We start from the raw sequence: 19,135 nt of genomic DNA on the forward strand, positions 1-19,135 counted from the left end.
ACAGGCTATGAAATTCCTTTTGTTAACAGAGATAGTGGGTGTTTGGATTTGGATTGCGGCAGACCGGCTGCAATTTGAAATGACTGAAGCCCACTGACCGCAGGCAACCCAAAACAGTAGTCACAAGACACATTCTTTGTATGCTTGCACTGGCTAATAAAACAGATTCTGATTGTGATTATGATTGAATTTACTCATGTCATGCTGAAATACAATCCCCAAACTAAGAATCATAAAGATACAAAAAATCTCCAGGGTTGTGTAAATAGTAGCCTATGCTACATGTATTCTCATATGCCCAGGCATCTTTGCAGCCTCTTCCCTTAATGATAATTAAAGTGATCATAATGCCTTATATGCTGTCTGCGGACTGATGTTTCTAATTTACATAACATAGCCTATGGCATTTTGTTGACAAGTGGCCATGGTATAGGCAAAGCGGAATAATAAAGTTAATTATAGTAAATTAAAGCTGCAATCAGCAATTAATTGGTCCTTGCACCATGCATGGTGGAACAGCCGTGGTATTGCTACTGCAGGTCAGTTGACATGGCACTGAAATTTCAGGATTATTGGACGCTGTGTGAATGGGTAAAATATTATTTCCTGTGTGGACTACATGATGCTGGAGATGCCGTTTTGGAAATTGTGTATACATCTGATGAAATATGTGTTACCAAGGCTTCACTTCCTGTTACCACATGCAAATTTTCTGCATCACCACAGCGACAGCGTTCCACAAAAACTCAAAAGCTTCACAATTTGGCATCGTGTAAGTCTTGAGATTTTGCTGACCAAAGTTGAGGTGGACCTTTCGAATCCTCTAGGAGGAGTTTCGAAAAGTTCCATATCTGTAAAGTGCCTAAAATGGCGTGTTGTCACATGACCCGTGACATCATCATTCAAGGTATCGACTATTCCTTCGCAATTTAGTATCACATTAGTCTGAGTGTTATACCAACCAAAACCAAAAGAGTCCAATAAACCCTGTAGGAGGAGTTTGAGAAAGTTTGCATAAAATACAGGAAAAACGCACAAAATTCACCCCGGTTGGGCAGAGCTAATGAAAGTCAATGTGTAATATGTCCAAAATGATCAGAGCAACGTGAGTACCAAATTTCATGAATATCAGAATATCATGTCGTGACGCTCTGAACTGTCCAGACATTTCCTGAAGAGAAGCTTTCTCTTTGTTGAGCTGTTGTTATCCCACTTCGGTTACCTGTGATTGGCACAGCTGTTTCAGAGCAATGAGAGCAGTGATGTGATTGGCTGAGAGAGCGTTTAATAATCACCTCACCCGCTGATCTGTATTCACCTTCACTCAGCTCTTTTGCACTATGCGCTGCTGCACACACATGAACCAAAATAGCAGATGGGCATAGAGACGCCCACACACGTGTCCGTGCACCCAAGACCTACCATGTTGCACTTGTTGTTGCACTTGCACAGTTAAAATAGGGCCCTGTATCTTAATTGCACATATTGTGTTACAGATGTTTATAAAAGTGTAGCCTCACAACTGAAGGTCATCCACCAATAAAGTGATGGCAGCTAGTTAAGTTGTTTGTTGTTTATATGCTGTGCGCTTTGTGAGGTCCCCTGAGCCAGATGGTCAAAAGGGCTTCCAAGCATTCAGTATTATAACAAAAGCAAAAAAGGTTTGGTTATTGTGTGCATATTGCATATTAAACATTTAATTGGCTATTATTATTATTTCCATGTGAAATAAATTAGCCTAATGTACAATTATTTGATTAAGGATTTAGTTTAAGTCACAATTTAAGAAGAAATGTTGTACAACACAAAAAATCTCAAAATGAGGCCTTTGGACATATTACAGATAGATAGATAGATAGATAGATAGATAGATAGATAGATAGATAGATAGATAGATAGATATACATAGAGTTCCTCAATTAATATTGAGCCACGTCATCCAATAAAGCACTCCAGCGTTTTATATATATATATATATATGTGATATATATGTGTGTGTGTGTGTGTGTGTGTGTGTGTGTGTGTGTGAATCGTAATTAGTTTGGAATAAATTCTGTAATTATGGTTTTTTAACAAGTAAAGTGGACTGTCTTCATCTCCATAGCAACAGTGGCCGAGGATCATGGGTAATATAGCCTTCAGCTTTCCAAAACCAAGAAAAAGAACTTTAATTCTCAGAATTGAAGGAGAAATAATTAAAACTGATGGCCTTAACATTAACCTATTATATTGTCTAGGTCTAGTCTTCAGTTAGTCAAATTAAGTGGACATCTTCCGAAATTACTGTCATTTCAGTACAAAATTCCCTCTTTTTGTCACGACCCCCCCCCACTGCAGCTCAACAGGAAACACTGTCCAGAGCAACAAAAAGAAGGAATTTAGTTCTAAAAACTCAGACTGCTGAAGCCTCATATAAGCTTCAGATAAACCTTTGAATACAGTTTTGCACAAAACAAGGATTGTGTCCCCATCAGATACATTAAAAGCACAGTAGGAAGGGATCATTTAATGGTCAGTATGAACAGGAGGATTACAGCCAGAAAATCCTGTTTTAATGTTCTTATGAACACCTGACTGTTATTTCAAGACAGACTTGAAAGAAATTGTGAACTTATCCTTTAATGTCTTTACTAAATGCATGCTTAAAAGAGGGTTTTACATCAGAAGAGGGTGATAACACCCAAGTTATCTTATTTAGGTGATTATTTCTGCATGTTTCCATTCCCCAGCAAATATAACTTTTGTTATTCATAGTGCAAAATTGTATGCATTCCCCTTTGTCCACCTTTCATTGCAGACACAGAATACCTGCATGGGGAAACCAACTCTAAGTAGGCCAGTAAGAAAAGCACAAATTGTACTAAACATTTCTGCACATTTTCATTTTTTTTTTTTTTTACATTCTATTGCAATTAATCAGTGAGGTTCATTAAAGAGGAATTCGACTGAATCACAGGTCAGCCAATTTTAATCAAGGTGAAGGATTTAGACACTGAGCAAAATTAACTGCATGGAAATTCATCTTATATTTCTGGATTTCTAAGAATCCCCAGTTGCATTTGTGGTCATATTTCCCATCCCCCCTCCATCTGTTGGTAATGGAGAATTAGTCAATAGGAAATCTTACCAGAGCAATAATATGATCGCAATGGCAGAATATTGTTTTCCATTTCAATGGTTCATTTCCCAATATAATGCAACTCATTACTCTCATCTCCCGTTGAGATTATCATTGCGTAGTTGAGGATGGTTTTATAAGATTGCGTGCAGTTTACTCTTATGTCAATCACCTAAACCAGGAATTCTGGATGTGCAATGCCTGACTCAATCAAGTCAAGTTTAAGTTCAGGATTTTGCTAACTCACTTTCTGGATGCTGTCCTGATTGAATCAAGAAACTTAACAGTGACCTCTAATCTAAGTTATCCCCCAGTGTCTATATTAGATCCATTTTTGTCCCTGGGATATATCCTTCTCCACCGCCACTAACCTTTTCTTTGCCCTCTTCATTTTTTTTATTCCCTTCCTTGCTTTTCATTCTTGCTCTGTCTCTTCCTCTCTCTCTGCAGGCAATTTTCTCCATTCACTTTTCCTCTCCTCCTCATGACTCAAGTCACAAGTCATTAGAAAAGCCTGACCTTCTGGGAAAGGTCTTGGGTAAGCAGTGATAAAGTAGGGTTGGCCCATTGAAGAAAGCTATGCTGTAGCACTGTAATAGGTGCAGCTATAGTCCAGGGAGCGGACTAATGATCCTTAACCTCCATGTACCATTAGCCCAAAATAAAGACTGGAAGGAGGAATACAGACTGAGGGAGGACAAAAAAGCAGTCTCGCTCTCCTCTACCCCGTCTGACATGGAGATGTGGTTGATGTGAACATTAAATGCACTTTATGTGGTGCCTCTGTATTGACATTTCTTTTAATCATCACTTTGTCCACTGAGGAAGTATTAGTCACTGCTAGCTTGAATGACACATGTAATAATGTATTGTGAACATTAGTTGCCATATATTGAATGTCTGGTTTGTCAATGTTTTCCTGTAACATATAAAATGTTGTATTGTAAGGATATTTTGTTAAATGAAGTTTGAAAAACAGAGATTCACATTTTTAATATAGAATAAAATCTGCACCTCAATTCAGTCTTCGTGTGCACATTGATGGTGGGATGAGATTTCCTACCTATGTAATATTCAGTAATGGTTGGAGCACTAATGCAAATTTGCACAAACCCAGTTGCATTTGGAAACCCTGAATTAATAAATAACGTTTAATTGTTCAAACAGTAATCATTCATATTGATTTGAGCATAAAAGTAACAATACTGTGACTGTAGAAATGCTAGACCATACAGGTTAGCCTTGCAAAGTAGATCTAAATCTCGTCAGCTCAATTTTTACTGTCTGGAAACCATCACCAACTGACCTGAACATATAGCTGGAAGCTGGACCAATGAATGAGCTATGGGGGAGTGGTTTACTTAATGTCATCTTGCATCATGACTCTTCACGTCTTTAACTCTCAAACCTTTGTGTACAACAACCTCGTCCGTGTAGACTTGAATTGAAGATGATTTAGCCTGTGCTCATACTTAGTCAAAAAACAGTTTTGGTGGATTCATTTATGAAAAACCTGACATTTCTCCAGAAGAGCTTCTGTCATTTTCCAATCACAGCCCACACACATCCCAGCCTGCTTAAAATCTCCTAAGCAAATGCCCATTTAGATTATGGCATCCATTCATCAATGCATCTACTGCATCCACTGCTTATCCATGTCCACCACATGGCGGTAGCTGGCTGGTTTACCTCTCAGTCAGTCCGTATTGATCAGATGCCCAAACCACCTCAAGTCGCTCGCTTTGACACAAAGCAGCAGCCTTTCTCTAGTTGTTTCCTTCCAGATTTTTGTGCTCTTCACCCTGAGAGTGAACCTAGATGCCCTGTGAAGAAGACTCTTATCTGTCGCCTTTATCTGCAATTTCATCTTTTTGGTCACTACTCAGAGCTCATGACCAAAAATTAGAGTTGGAATATATGTTGACTGGTAAAAACCCAGTTCCCTCTTCAGAGCTACAGTCTGCTACATTGCCTGCATCACTGCAAATGCCACAGCAATATGCTCCATCTTACCCTCACTTGTGAGCGAGCCCTTGAAATCCTTCAGTTGGGGCAAGAGCTCACACTCAGCCCAAAGAGGCCAATTTGCTGTTTTCTGAGTACCATGGCCTCAGACATCGAGGTGCTGACTCTCATCCTAACCTCTTCATACTGCAAATGGCACTGGAGGTCACAAGCCAAATAAGCCTGCAGAATAACACCATCTGTGCTGCACTTTTTTTTATAATATTCCACCCATTAAACAAAGATTTTATCCACTCCTCTGCTATGACTTTAGATTCTGTCGATGAAAATCACAGAATCAGTGACAAAAAACTGTCTTGGTAGAGTCCAACACCCACTGAGAATGCAGTGGTTGCACAAGGTCAGGATGGTCCCCAATTGGTCATAACCCTTCACCTCCAAGCCCAGCTCCTAAGACCTCTTCAGCAAGGGGTCCACTGTTTCATTGTTACATAATGAAAGGTGCACTATGGAAAGTATGATTTACAAATCCAAAATAATTCTGCAAAATCAATTTAATGCATACAGTGAGCACTTTTGGTGATATACCTTGATGTTAAACTTTGTTTTTTTCATCATATTGGATGAAACAATTGCATGAGCAATTTACTTCCTATGCTTTATTATGATTTATTCTGTACTTAGATGTTTTTGGATACCTGGTATCATCTGATTGCAAGTTTTCTGTATACCCTAAACTTGACTAAATGTACTTCTCTAATCTAGGCTACCTGAAATGTGCTAAGTATAGCTACTGACCAGCTGCTTCCTGCCATTGTTCACTGATGAGTCAGTGTGTGCGTAAGTACAGCCATGATGAATCACACTACATGATGAAAACTACAATTACCATATACTATGCTGTAATGTTCTTGGGGCAGGGTGAATTAATCTGCAATTGTGCATTCAGGGGTCTGATTCAAAAATACATTGGCTTTTTTTTCAAACTCTGCAGTACTAATAGTATAGAAGCATACGCATAACTGCCATTTAGCACCGTGCTCTTGGAAACTAAAAGTAAAATTCATGGAAAATATACACCAAAGCTGTCCATTTTACAGCTTTCATATGTCAGCATGAATGCTTACTTTGCATCACTGTAAGTCATTCATAAATTATTCTTTTCTGTGAGTTCAGTATTCCGAGGTTGAGATAAACAGATTTATCTTGATCAAGGCCACCAGTTATGAGATTATTTCAAGAGATTTGCTGTGGGAATGCCTGCACTGATGAAAAGATATATGCTGCAAGCTGCACTTGAATTCAGTCAATTCTTCAAATGAATCACACCCCCAAATCCCTCTCTAAACAACTGTCACAGCGCAGGCAGTCTGTTTAGCATACTGCGACTAATCAATTAACTGCTGTGTTGATTAATTGAAGTCTAAGTTAAACCTAGCAGACCAGAAGTAGATGTAAGAGCTCTGCTCCCATGATACTATTGATTGTATGAGGGTCAACTAGCATCTTGCGGAAGCATAATGTGTCAGTGTACCGCCCACGGTAGGAGAAAGCACCTTTTGGTGCTGGCCTGCATGCTCTTATTCTGAAGTGGATTATTGAATAGCTGTCCATCATAACAGTGCTGGAGTAGACAGATATCCTGCGCAGAGCACTGGCACAGGCAGGGAGCAGATGGTGTCATTTTTTATTAATGACTAACATCAACATTATGCTGTGTACAGATCAAAACAAGATGCACATATCACACCAGTGGGTGGACGCATGCAGTGCAGCCCCAAAGCATAAACTATACATACATCACCTTATGTGAGTATCACATAAAGTTTTAAATAAATCCTGAAAAAACAGGGTAGTCCAGCTACTACCTAACTGGGCCTACGAGCATGATTTGTGACATCACAACTAGTTTGGAAATCAATCCTGATCCATGTGACTTACACAAGTGTGATGTGGAAACTTGAAGCCTCCAGTGCACAAACACTGAGAATGGAGACATCCTGTGTCCACCAGTTAAACTTCAGAAATGAAATATATTTGCATATTCATAGATTCTGTATATTTTAAAGGAAGGAGCAGGAGTAGATGACATTTTAAGGATTTTAATGTGATAATGTAATTATAGTTTTTTTGTGGAAAAACCATATCAGACACGTTATTGGTCCAAGCAGAGTATTTTTATATGTCTTAATAGCTGTCTGGAGGGGATCTTCAATATAGTCATCATTTACTCAAGATGTGTGTATGTGTGTAGGTTAAACAAAATTTGAGAAGAGCAAAAAGCAAAAATGTTTGAGTTCCTCAAGTTCTCCGATCTCTGCTCTGATTTTTCATCTATTGCAATAACATGCAGTGTGGCCATCCCACATTCTCTTTCAGCAGTCACTTGACAAATCCCATCACATATTTGGGGAATAGCAGTTCATTGGCCAGTAGTTGAGATGACTGTCTATTAATAAACACGGTCACTGAAGCTTGACTCTGCAAGAGTTTGTCACTGATAGGATCGGTAAATAGAAAAATCCCCAGGCAGTATGTTACATTTCAGAGCTTTGACTCTGAAATGCAACATACTGCCATGCGGCTATGTGATAATAATAAGTGAAAGTCTAATCAGAATGGTTACAGATTATAGTTTATTTTGAATTATAAGAGAGGGATACTGGAATCATTCTGTTTGCTTCCTTTCTCCTTCCACAGAAGTGCTTTTAAATTTCATGGCAGACTGTCTGTGTTGCTTTGTATTATTGATAAGTTTTTGACTGTAATATTATAATTTACTTTTGTTGCAATAATATATCTACTGATTTTAGTAGTATATATTAGTATTAGTATGTCTAGAATTCATAATTGTAATTGAATTTATAAGCTGAAACTTTTCATTTTTGCATTGTTATCAGAATTTCAACTTCTGATATACAATGATAAAATCAGTAAGTAAATATACTGTTGGTTACTGTAGGATGTAACACATTCCAGACAGATTTACACCACAAATGATTTTAAGTAGTTTGATTACATGTGATGAGTTGGCTTTCATGAACAGTAAACTAATAGTTGACATGTTTTATCACTTCTGAACAAAGACATCTGCAGTTGAAATGTAAAAAGCAGTCAAAGTTCATACAAAGTAACTCATTTCAAAACGCTTTGAAAATATGAAATACATTTAAAAAGCTAACATTAGTTCAGAAAAGAAAATGTCTTTTTCAAAATCTGCATAATATTTGTCAAAAATGGATACTCAAGACCACATCCTCTCCTCTGTTATAAAGAATATAGTTAAGGCTTATATGCTGTACATGCATACACGCTGAAAGTGACATTTTCTAGCATAGCAAGGACTGACTCATCTGTAATAATGACAAGTCTTACTGAATAAGTCCAAACTTAATTGTTGGTGACATAAAATAGCTACCATTTACAGTAAGCATTGACAGCTACTACAATGAAGTGCCCCGAGGTACAGACTGCAAAGAAAACTGATGGTCAATTAGTAATGTCAAGGCAATTCAAAGATGAATCAGAGATGTCCAAAATTGAATATTTGAACAGATGAATATCTACATGACTTCAGTTCAGTTCACCATTTCTCCTCTTCATAAAATGCATTAGCTTATTAAAAAATACAAGACTGAAGTCTAAGGTTATGGATATGCAGGAATTCAGCTCTGCTCTGTCAACACGGTCTTACTCTCACAATCCCAGTAGTAACCTTCATTTATGTATAAAGCAGCTAAAGCAGAAAAACTCTCCGGTTTATTATACACTCAACAGACACACCGCATGTAAAATCTTTTATGAACATCAAAAAAAAGGAATGGGATGTGCAAAACAAGATTAGAATTAGGATAAATCATATTGCCATAGAGGTATAATGCTAGATACTGGGGAAATTAGCTCTCTGTTGTTGATGTAGGTTGTGTCGCATAAATGAAAATGTACATTTTGATGACAAATTTCAGAGGCAATTTCTTCTGCAGCAGTGGTCAGTATGCATGGTTAATGAAGTATGCATAAGTGTCCCTCCTCTAATATTTTGAGCCTCTGAACAGGAACACCTGAAAATATGTATTACAATTGCTCAAACACGCAATTTTCAGCCTCTATTTTACCTGCACAAATTCTCTTAAACTGGTGGTCTGTGGCTGACCTGGAGGGTCCAGGAGCAGCAGGTGCCAGTGTGCTTGTTATAGATCATGTGCTTTCACTTTGCGCACAAGCAGATCCGTTTCCTCTGCAGAGAAACGTTCTTTCTTACTTCCTGGCAAATGCGCCATCATAATAGCAATCCACCAAGGTGCAAGCACAGCTGGTTCTTAAAGGGAATGGGAAATGACACTCTGATTGGTTTATTGCATGTTATGCCAAAAACACACTCATGATTAATTAAGAGACTATGGACAACCCCTTTGAACCATGCACCTGGTGGCCAGTTTTCCACCATTAAAATAGCAAAAGTGGATTTGGACACACCCTAAATGCACTTGCACCATGCGCTTCAGACCGTGTGCTTTCGATCGTTAAAATAGGGCCCATAATGTTTACCATGTTCACCATCTTGATTTACTTTGGTAGCATGCTAACATTTGCTAATTAGCACAAATTACAGCTGAGTCTGATTGGAAAGTCATAAGTTTTACAGGTATTGTGACAAAAACAAATGTGACAACTTAAAAAATGTGACCTGGTAATGGTGCTAGATGAAAAGTTAAGGTATTATAACAATTAATACAATTCATTCTGTGGGTAACATGAGTGTCTGTACCCAGTTTAATTGAAATCCATTTAATAGTTGTCAAGATTTATCACTAAAAACCAAAAATTTCAACCTCATGGTGAGGCTATAGGAGAATACCAAAGTCAATAGGCACCATCCTCTAAGAAACAAACTTTCCTATGGTTTTTGAGATAATTTTGTCTTGATCAAAGTGGTGGACCAAGTTTTGTTGGTCTGTAGTGAATTGATGATTGGCCAGGTAATCAGATTTACTGTATATACTACAGAGGTGAAGACGTTTGACAGAATTCGCATTGTCAGCCAGAATGGTTTCCTTTAGCACTCACCCTAATGAGATATTTTCTACCCAGATGTAAAGCATTGATTCTTAAATGCAGTTTATGTGCGATAACCCTTGTTAGCCTGTTGTCCTTGAAGCAGGATAACAAATGCATCTCTTCTCGTAGTCTGTCTGATATGTAAAATGTGCTGTGGAAAAGAAAATCATTAATCATTTTATGCAAAATGGGAACGCAAAAACGGGCTAGTCACAGAGAGTGTGGCCTTGGCCCTGCTGTCGACAACAAAGGCTGTCAATAGCTGTCGTGTGTAGACTAAGTTAGTGCACACGAGATCCTAAGGAGAGAAGCTTCGTGTTGACACATGGTGGTTCTCCAAGCATATCACATAGATCAACCTTATCTCAGCTGCTTTTCACTTGACCCCCCGATATGCACACTGACATCCTGCAGAGCAAAAGGTTTTTCATAAAAGCATTCATTTTTATCACAGTGCTGCGCTTAGTCTCTCCCGCTTTGATTTGATGGAATTCCAAGGATCACCAGCAGCTTTGCATTGACATTGGAGGCAGACATAGTGAATGGCTTTTACTCACATATAACACAATACATTGCTTTTTTATAAACAAAAATACTGTAGGTGCTTTCTGCATCAGTGATCAATCTAATGAAAACAAGGTACCTCTCCTCCCCACATGGTTGCCAGAAGACTATGTAAACTCCATTAAAACAGCAGCAAAAATGTAATTAGTGTTAGGCATCACTAAGCATCAGCTCAGCAGTAATTCACTCTTTTTCTCGCTCTTTCCCTCCTTCGTCCTTCCCGACAATTCAGAATAGGGAGGGATGAAATTTCCCAAGGAATGCATACAGAGGATTACACAGGAAACACAAAGCTACTTGCACTCTAGCATTAACTGAGGCTTAGGTTTCAATACACTATGCACATTTATTCCTCCCTGGTGTTCTGAAAACCAACATTATAAAAATAATATATGCACCCCCTTATGCTACGGCCATTTATTCTATTGTAGCTCTCCCAGTGCTTATGAACAATTTCATTAATGTATCTAATATTCAGCCGGCAGTCATCAATAAAAAGCCTGAATTAATCTTACTGTGTCTTTCACGTTGACTGATTGCCTTGTCTTCTATACACTAAGTGAATTAATTACGCAGTCTCATGTCAGCTTAAGCACCTGAGAGGAGAAAAGGAATTAAGAAAACAGATAAAGATGCGTTGTAAAGTCCATTAGAGACAAATCAGTTCCCATGATTCAAATTCTATGATTAATATGCATGCTGATGAACATAGGAATATTAAAGAATATGAGATTCAATTTTAGGACCTCTGCTGTGCACTGCATGAATATCAACTAATGACGATCAAACGTTTAGTTGGCAGGGCCAAGCTGGTGTAGGTTTTTGGCATATGCATACACGCATCCCTGCACTCTTTGAAATTCATGACAGTGTTAAGGCCCCTGGATTTAATTAAACCAATTCAGGCGCGGTGGCAAACTGGATTGGTTAACGCAGCACTGTGGAACAAGGAGAGGCAAACTGGGAGGTCATAGTAGCAGGAAAACCTCTGCTGCTGAAGCACTGATAAAAACATAGTTGATGGAGTTGTGGGACTATGAGAAGATGAGAGGAAATGGCACTGAATGTTGCCATGGAAGGTAAATTGCTGAAGCAGACTCTTTGCATATGAAAGTGAGTTTGTAATTATTTTGATGAATATATATCACTGTCATTATTGCATTCGGTCACACAAAGAGAATCAATCTGCATACGTCTCTCTCCATGGTGCTGAAACATTCAAATGACAGATCTGTCTTAATACCTGCACATTTGCACTTAAAGTACAGGTTCACAATTTTTCAAGTCTGTCTTAAAACAACAGTCAGGTGCCCAAATTACATTGAAACAGATTTTGTTCGCTTTAATCATTTGTACTGTTCATACTAACCATTAGAGGATCCCCTTCAAATGTGCTTACAATATAAGTGATGGGGAAAAAATCCTCATTTTGTGCAAAAATGTATTTAAATGTTTATCTGAAGTTAATATGAGGCTTCAGCAGTCTGAGTTTTTTCTTAATTAAGAGGATATCTACCACAGTTACAGTCTTTTTAATTAAAAAAGTAACAAAAAGGGGGAATTTGGCACTAAAAAGAGAGATATTGTCTTGATTTCACTAATTTGGAAGGCTGAAACCTCATATTATCTTCAGATAAACTTTTAAATACATTTTTAAGTACATTTTCCTTTTATCTCATCCTATCATCAACTAGTCTTGTCGTTTTTATGTAATTTAGTTCTGTTGTTGTTTTGTTTGTTTTACCTTTTTGGGTGATTTATTTGTAAATTTATCTTATACGGTCTTCTAATTGTGTGCTTGTATTTTGCTGTTCTTGTGTTATATTTCTTTTGTGCTGTCTATGAAAAACATTTTGTGCTCCTTGCTTGAAAAGTGCTATACAAATAAAGTTATTTATTTTTTTATTTTGCACAGAAAGAGGATTGTGGATTTTGTCCCACTTACACTGTAAGTGCATTAGGAGGGAATCTTTTAATGGTCAATGTGAACAAGAGGAATAATTAATAATTTTCTTGAATTAATTATCAAGAAAAAACTATTTAAATTGTCATTTGGGCAAATGAATATTGTTTTAAGACAGACTTGAAAAATTGTGAACCTGTCCTTTAATCAAGTCACCTACACAAACACATGGCTGCATATGATTAACTTTTTACATGAAGCACAAATAATCAACATTAAACATATAGCCTTAAAATTACAACTAATTGACAATCTGCTGTGGGTGTGTTACGAACTGAACCGACTGTAACTGTAAAATCTGTGTGCTGATCTGAAAAGCTTCGGTTATATCAGTTTTTCTAATCATCATCATTAAGCTAATCAGAAGTGTGACAACAGAGATTACAGCTGTAATTTTAGAAAACTCACTACTGCCCAGAAGCCAGCAACGCTACAGTGTGAAAGTAAAGTCAGGAAATTTTCTGTTAATGCTGAAACACCTCTACTGCCTGAAATTCTCTGGCATCACCCATCAGCAACCCATCATGCCAGGTCTCTGTTTACCACATTTGCCATTACAGTCATAGACATTACAAGCTATGTGTGCCAGTGAAGTACAAGCTGTGTGTGCCAGTGAAGTACTTTATATGAGCCACTGCACAGTTGTACACTGATGCAATTTACAGTAATTGCCAGTGACATGATCTGACACAAAGTATAGCTCCAAACCATCTCAACAGATGTTTCACTGGAGCACCCTTTGGTCCTTTGCGCTCAGCATTCCTCACTTCCCCGTGAAACCTGCCAAGTTTGTCTGATGACAGAAGGTGACGGCAGGGAGTAAAGGGGGTGATTTGAGAAAGTACAGACAGTTCTCCAAGCAGTGTTTTTGGTTTGGGATCAAAGTCTTAAAACCCTGAAAACATCCCCATATGCATTCAGCCTTACATGCTTTAACTGTTGCATGTCATTGTCTGTAAAAATACAGATCTCCTCAATGCCTCAAAGGTTACAACTGATCCACAGTACATGTAAAATAGTGCAAGAAAATGAGATTCTGCAGCAATAAGTTACCTTATCCTTGTTTATGCATATGAAAATTACGTGGGATTATTGTAAATTTTCATTGAAATGGTTAGGGGCTACCACAATAATGGAACCTTTTCTCCCCCTTTAAAGGCAGTGATCTCCTTTCCACAATGCACTGACAGCTAAGTGGTGGAATTGCCATCTTGTAAAAGGAAAGAAAAACTGGTGCCCAGTCTGTGTTAAGGGATAGGTTAACAATTTGTCAAACCTGTCCTAAAACAATAGTCAAGTGCCCAAGAACATTCACACATTTTTCTTTTTCTCTCCACAATGTGCTCACAATGTAAGTGATGTGGAGCAAAATGCACAGTCCTCATTTTTCAAAAAATGTATTCAAAGGGTTTATCTGGAGCTAATAAGGGCCTGAGTTAGTCCAATCAAGTCAATATCTTTCAAAGTTACGACCTTTTTAGTGCCAAATTCCCTCTTTTTGTTACAATCCTTCCACTGCAGCTGAACAGAAAAACACTGTCTGTCGAGACACAAAAGTCTGTAAATGTGGAAGATATCCACTTTATTTGACTAACTCAGATAGCTGAAGGCTCATATTATCTTTTTTTTTCTCTAAATGAGGACTAATTGCACTGAAAGCACATTTGGAGGGGATCTTCTAATGGTCAGCATGAACAGGAGGAATGATTACAGTGAGCAAAATATCTTTCAAGTTTCATGGGCACCTGGCTATTGTTTTAAGACAGACTTGAAAAATTGTGAATCTATGGATACTTTCTAAAAGAAGGATCAAAATCGATGCAAAAGAATAGATCTTTTTTATTCCATGTTCCTCTCTTCCTTGTCAAAACCTGCTAAAAAAGTGTGAATAATATCACAAGCCCAAATATGTTTATACAACAAATATGCAGCCAAGAGGAAATGATATCTCTTTTAAATTTGAATTTTCACAATTCTGGAGAAATTACACACAAAGTCTGGTGACCATGCTTCCCATGCACTTTTTTTTTCTTTCATTTGCTTGTTCCCTGTAAAACAACTCCAGTAACAAATTTAACTAAATCAATCACAGTCAGTAGTCTGCTGTACCACGCACAAGATGTTCATCACAGCTAAGAATGTTTAAGGCAACGCTCCGCCACATCCATTGGATAGAAGATGATGCACAAAGCTGTTGTACCCACCAACCTGATGTTAAGCTTCCTTCCACTGTGGGCCTGCAGTAAAACATGGAACCAAATGTAACTGTGAAGATCATGTTTACCTAGAGTCTTAAAGTCATTACGTTGCAGCTGTCGACTGATGTTACTGTTATACGCAGCAGAACGCAGAGTGAGTAAACTGCTAATTTAGTTAATCTGCTGCAGGTAGTCATATTATCATTGTGACAGTTGCTGACATAGCTTCTACTAATTATTGACTGTGCATCTCGAATTAAATGTGTGGTCTATCATTATGTTTTAACCATTACTTTAAGTGCTTTATGGTTTGATGTGTACTGTATGTATACTCACTCAGTTACCTTTTTTGATTAAGTAATTCATTTGAATGTTTATATTAAGAAAATCCCCATATGGAGAAATTTAGAGTTAACTGTACTTTAATAATGTTTTCAAATTGGCACCTCTGTATAGTTTCATCTGTAGCAATGTCTACCAGATTGTGAACATGGCCAAATGTTAAGTCTGTTGTGTTTTTAATACTCATACATTATATTATTATGGTCTACTGTTTTATGCCCAAGTGAGATATATTGATTTTCTTTCCTTTCTTTTTTTTATGTGGTCTCAAAGGCAATGGAAGGCATCCTCTGCAACCTTGGCTTGTTACTCCATTAAACAATCTCACAACAGTGCACAGCTACAATTTTTTCCCACAAAAGAAAAGAGATGTTTTTGAGAACACAATTGGCATCCTTAAAAAAATAAATTCTGTTTCCTCAGTCACAAAAGGGTTGGACTTCAATGCCACAAAGGTGTGCAACATAGTAGTAGCATACTGCATTCTTCAAAACATTGCAATTAGCCTGGATGACTAATACTCATGGGCGTCATCTGACTAAACAAGTTTGGCACTCAAAAGTCAGATGTGACTGGGTTCTTTTCAAATTAGTTTTCCTTTTCAAAAGTCTGTTGTAGCCATTGGTAGATTTGGCTTAATTCTTTTTGGTTGTTATGCTACTTATATATTGATATATTTTGTTTTTGAATTAACTTGAACAATTGTTTATTGGAATATTGATATTTTACATATTCATTTCATTAAAAAATGAACTGAGAATCATATGTTTCATGTCTGGACCTCCGTGCGCCTCGTCTGGTGGCAGCATGTGTCACATATCAGTTGAGAAAGAGCATCAAGTCAATTTTTCCACTGCAGCTGCTGCCCAACAAAGACTGATGAGAGTTAGATATGCAGAGGCAATAGGCGGTGGTCTCATAGCTGACTGATCCTTATCCTTCCTTCAAAGCCTAGGTTTGAATTCTCTGGCTCAGCTTACATCTCCTACTGCTGTAACAGCTGTTTTATCATGGATCTTGAATTTAACTACTTCTCTAATAACCACCCGCTCTGCATAGCAGCGAACAGCCAAAAGGTCACACACTTTATCTGCTGCAGCTGGACAAGTGAACAGAAACAAATGTATGTGGGAAGAAAAAATAATAAATGATGGGATTCCAGTTAAAATGTGGTGCACTTCATTTTAGATTTCATTACATTTTCTCACCACCGGCTTGCACATAAAGATAAGTCTCAGTGTAAATAGTTGGTGCTTCGTTTGACCTTTAGATGCGAGGATGGAGTGGAGGTTTTAAAGGTGAGGCGTTATAGTTAGTAGCTATAATACCTGATTACCATCTGACCTGAGTGTTGACAGTAACTCAGGTGGTAGAACAGGTGGTCCACTACTCACAGGAGCATTGGTTCCTTTCCCGGCTCCTCCTATCAGCATGTCCAAATATCCTTGATGGGACAAGGTCATTTTTATCCAGTATAACTATATACTGTAGATGGAGCTCCTCGCCATCACAGGCTCAAATTTTCTGCAATGTGAGCATGTTGCAGTAATCTGGCTGCAGCCAATACAGTCTTATTTTCAGTCCAGCAAAACCTTCATTCATGACTTATGGCACTGCCCTTTCTCCATGTATAGAATTATCATATATAATTAATTTCTTTAGCAAGAAATAATACAGTTAAAACCTTTTGATACCTTATTAATGGGTGATTTTTATAATCCTGTAAAGCTTTACAGAAAAAGGACAGCAATCATAGAGCTTTACCACTAAATAAAATTTTATTAAGTTTTACAAGCATAACATTTTTGTTGTTGCTACCATGGGGCCCTTTTGATGGATGTGCTGCCCTGAAAACCAAGCTTCCATGTACATTTTGAGGCAAATGGATACCATACCATATAAATTGTGAACCTCTCTTAATATTTAAATTACATAATTTGTCATTTGCATGACTTGTTTTTGTATTTTGAGATGTTCAAGATGTGATGAGCACTCCAGTATGAAATGTTACATCAATTATTTGCTGATCATGCTGTGACAGTGTGTTTATAGTTCCTGTTTTCGTTCCTTCAAGCAAACACACTCCCTCTGTAAAACTGAAATAGAGTCACGTAAGAAGTTACAGTTCTGAAACAAACAAACTTCAACAGTCAAGCTACTTACACGACTGTTGGTGCAATTCAACAATTTTTATATATAGATATCTTTTTTGTATCTTCTTCATTGGCTCACTCATGACACATTCATGTATTAATCAGTTTGTTTCTAACTTTGAGTGTATAATATACTTGTCATTATTTGGTTTTATCTCTCTCTCCATCTGTGTCAAACATTCCTCTTAATCATTTTCAACTCTCTTAGAAAACTTGCAGCCAATCATACAGATGCTGAAGCTGAATTATTTATCTTTAAAAAAGTTGCTGCTAATGAGGAGTTGTTAGGTTACTTGTTGATTCTTGCATTTTGATCTTCTCATTAGTGCTTTCACCAGAGTTTGTTGTTTAAAGGTTGTCTCATCTATCTTTCAACTTGTCATTATTAGATGCTGGAGCTTTTACTTTAGAGATGTCAGTAAAGAAAGAAGAACATTTTCTCTCTCTACCTGCAAATTAAGACAAAATATTTTCCATCATGTAAGGTTTTGGAGCAGATGAATTGCCCTTAGATGTTAAAAAACCTAAACGTATTGTATGCCAAGTAATATACTGTAGATTGGCAAATACTTTTTAAATATTAAATGCGTTTACCACTCAGTAATGTATTCAAATGTTCAGGTTTCAGATTCAGCATAACTGAATTCAGCTTCAAAAGAGATTCACAAAACTCATTCAGAGATCACACACTGTTTTTGGTGCAACCTGGCAAAGGTTATCCACTTCAAGGAAAAACATGTTCTGGCAGCAGCCATGCGCTCGCTATCAACAAGTCATGGAAACGTGACGAGTGATTAGGTGTTCTGTTTTTACTGCCAGGTACAGTGAGTCAGTCTTGTGTTTCTCTTTTGAGACATTTTTAAACATTTATTATCATGCTCTGTCACGCAGGGCTTATGAAGTGGAGAACTAGCTAATGGAAGTAAGTTAAACCTATATATATACTCTCTTTTTCCTTTTCCCTTTCCCTATCTCTCTCACACAGACACACACACACATATTCTGTATACACTGGAGCATATGGAAGACACAGGAGCGAGCCCCATTTTTAAGGTGGAATGCCAGTCAATGTGAGCATATCCATCAGTGTTTGTCTCCCACTGAGATACTGAGATGATGGATGGATCTAATGGATTGATTTAAGCCTTGGCTCCTCTTACTGACTGACTGAATAACCGAGCCAATGCTGGAGCAAATAACTTCAGCTGGTGGGGAATGCATTTATACTGTGCACTTCCTCCAGTCGACTTCATCCATCACTCCGGCTGATTGTCATGTTAGGCTCTCTCAAGGTTATTGTGTATGCTTTATTATTTCTTATTATGGAAGGGATTTGACATCAATATTACCCAATCATTTTGTTCATGTTTACTTAAATATTACAAAGAAGTTTTCCCCAAGTTCTTGTTAAAGTGACTGATACATACAGTGAATATTAATCAATTAGCTCATAATTATTTATTTACAAAAGTCATGAGATCAGAATCGTATCATCTGATCCACCATAATAATACTGTAAGGGGGCAATATCTTGGCAACAACAGGTAATCCTGGGGTGTTGTCATGGTAATTACACAGGCAAAAACCTGATAATATCTGAGTGAGAATATCTTGCTCTTTAACATTGACTGTATATGAATATGGACGACGCGTCTCTCTTACTTCCTACCGCTATGCAGAAGTGAAGCCAAAATATCTCCTTTCCGGGAGCTGCCATCTTGCTTCTGTGATGTCATTTGGAGCCAGAGTCTGCGCAGTAGAGTCGGGCGGCGGG

This window comes from Thunnus maccoyii, chromosome 19 (genome assembly GCF_910596095.1).
Source record: "Thunnus maccoyii chromosome 19, fThuMac1.1, whole genome shotgun sequence".
NCBI classification, from domain to species: Eukaryota; Metazoa; Chordata; class Actinopteri; order Scombriformes; family Scombridae; genus Thunnus; species Thunnus maccoyii.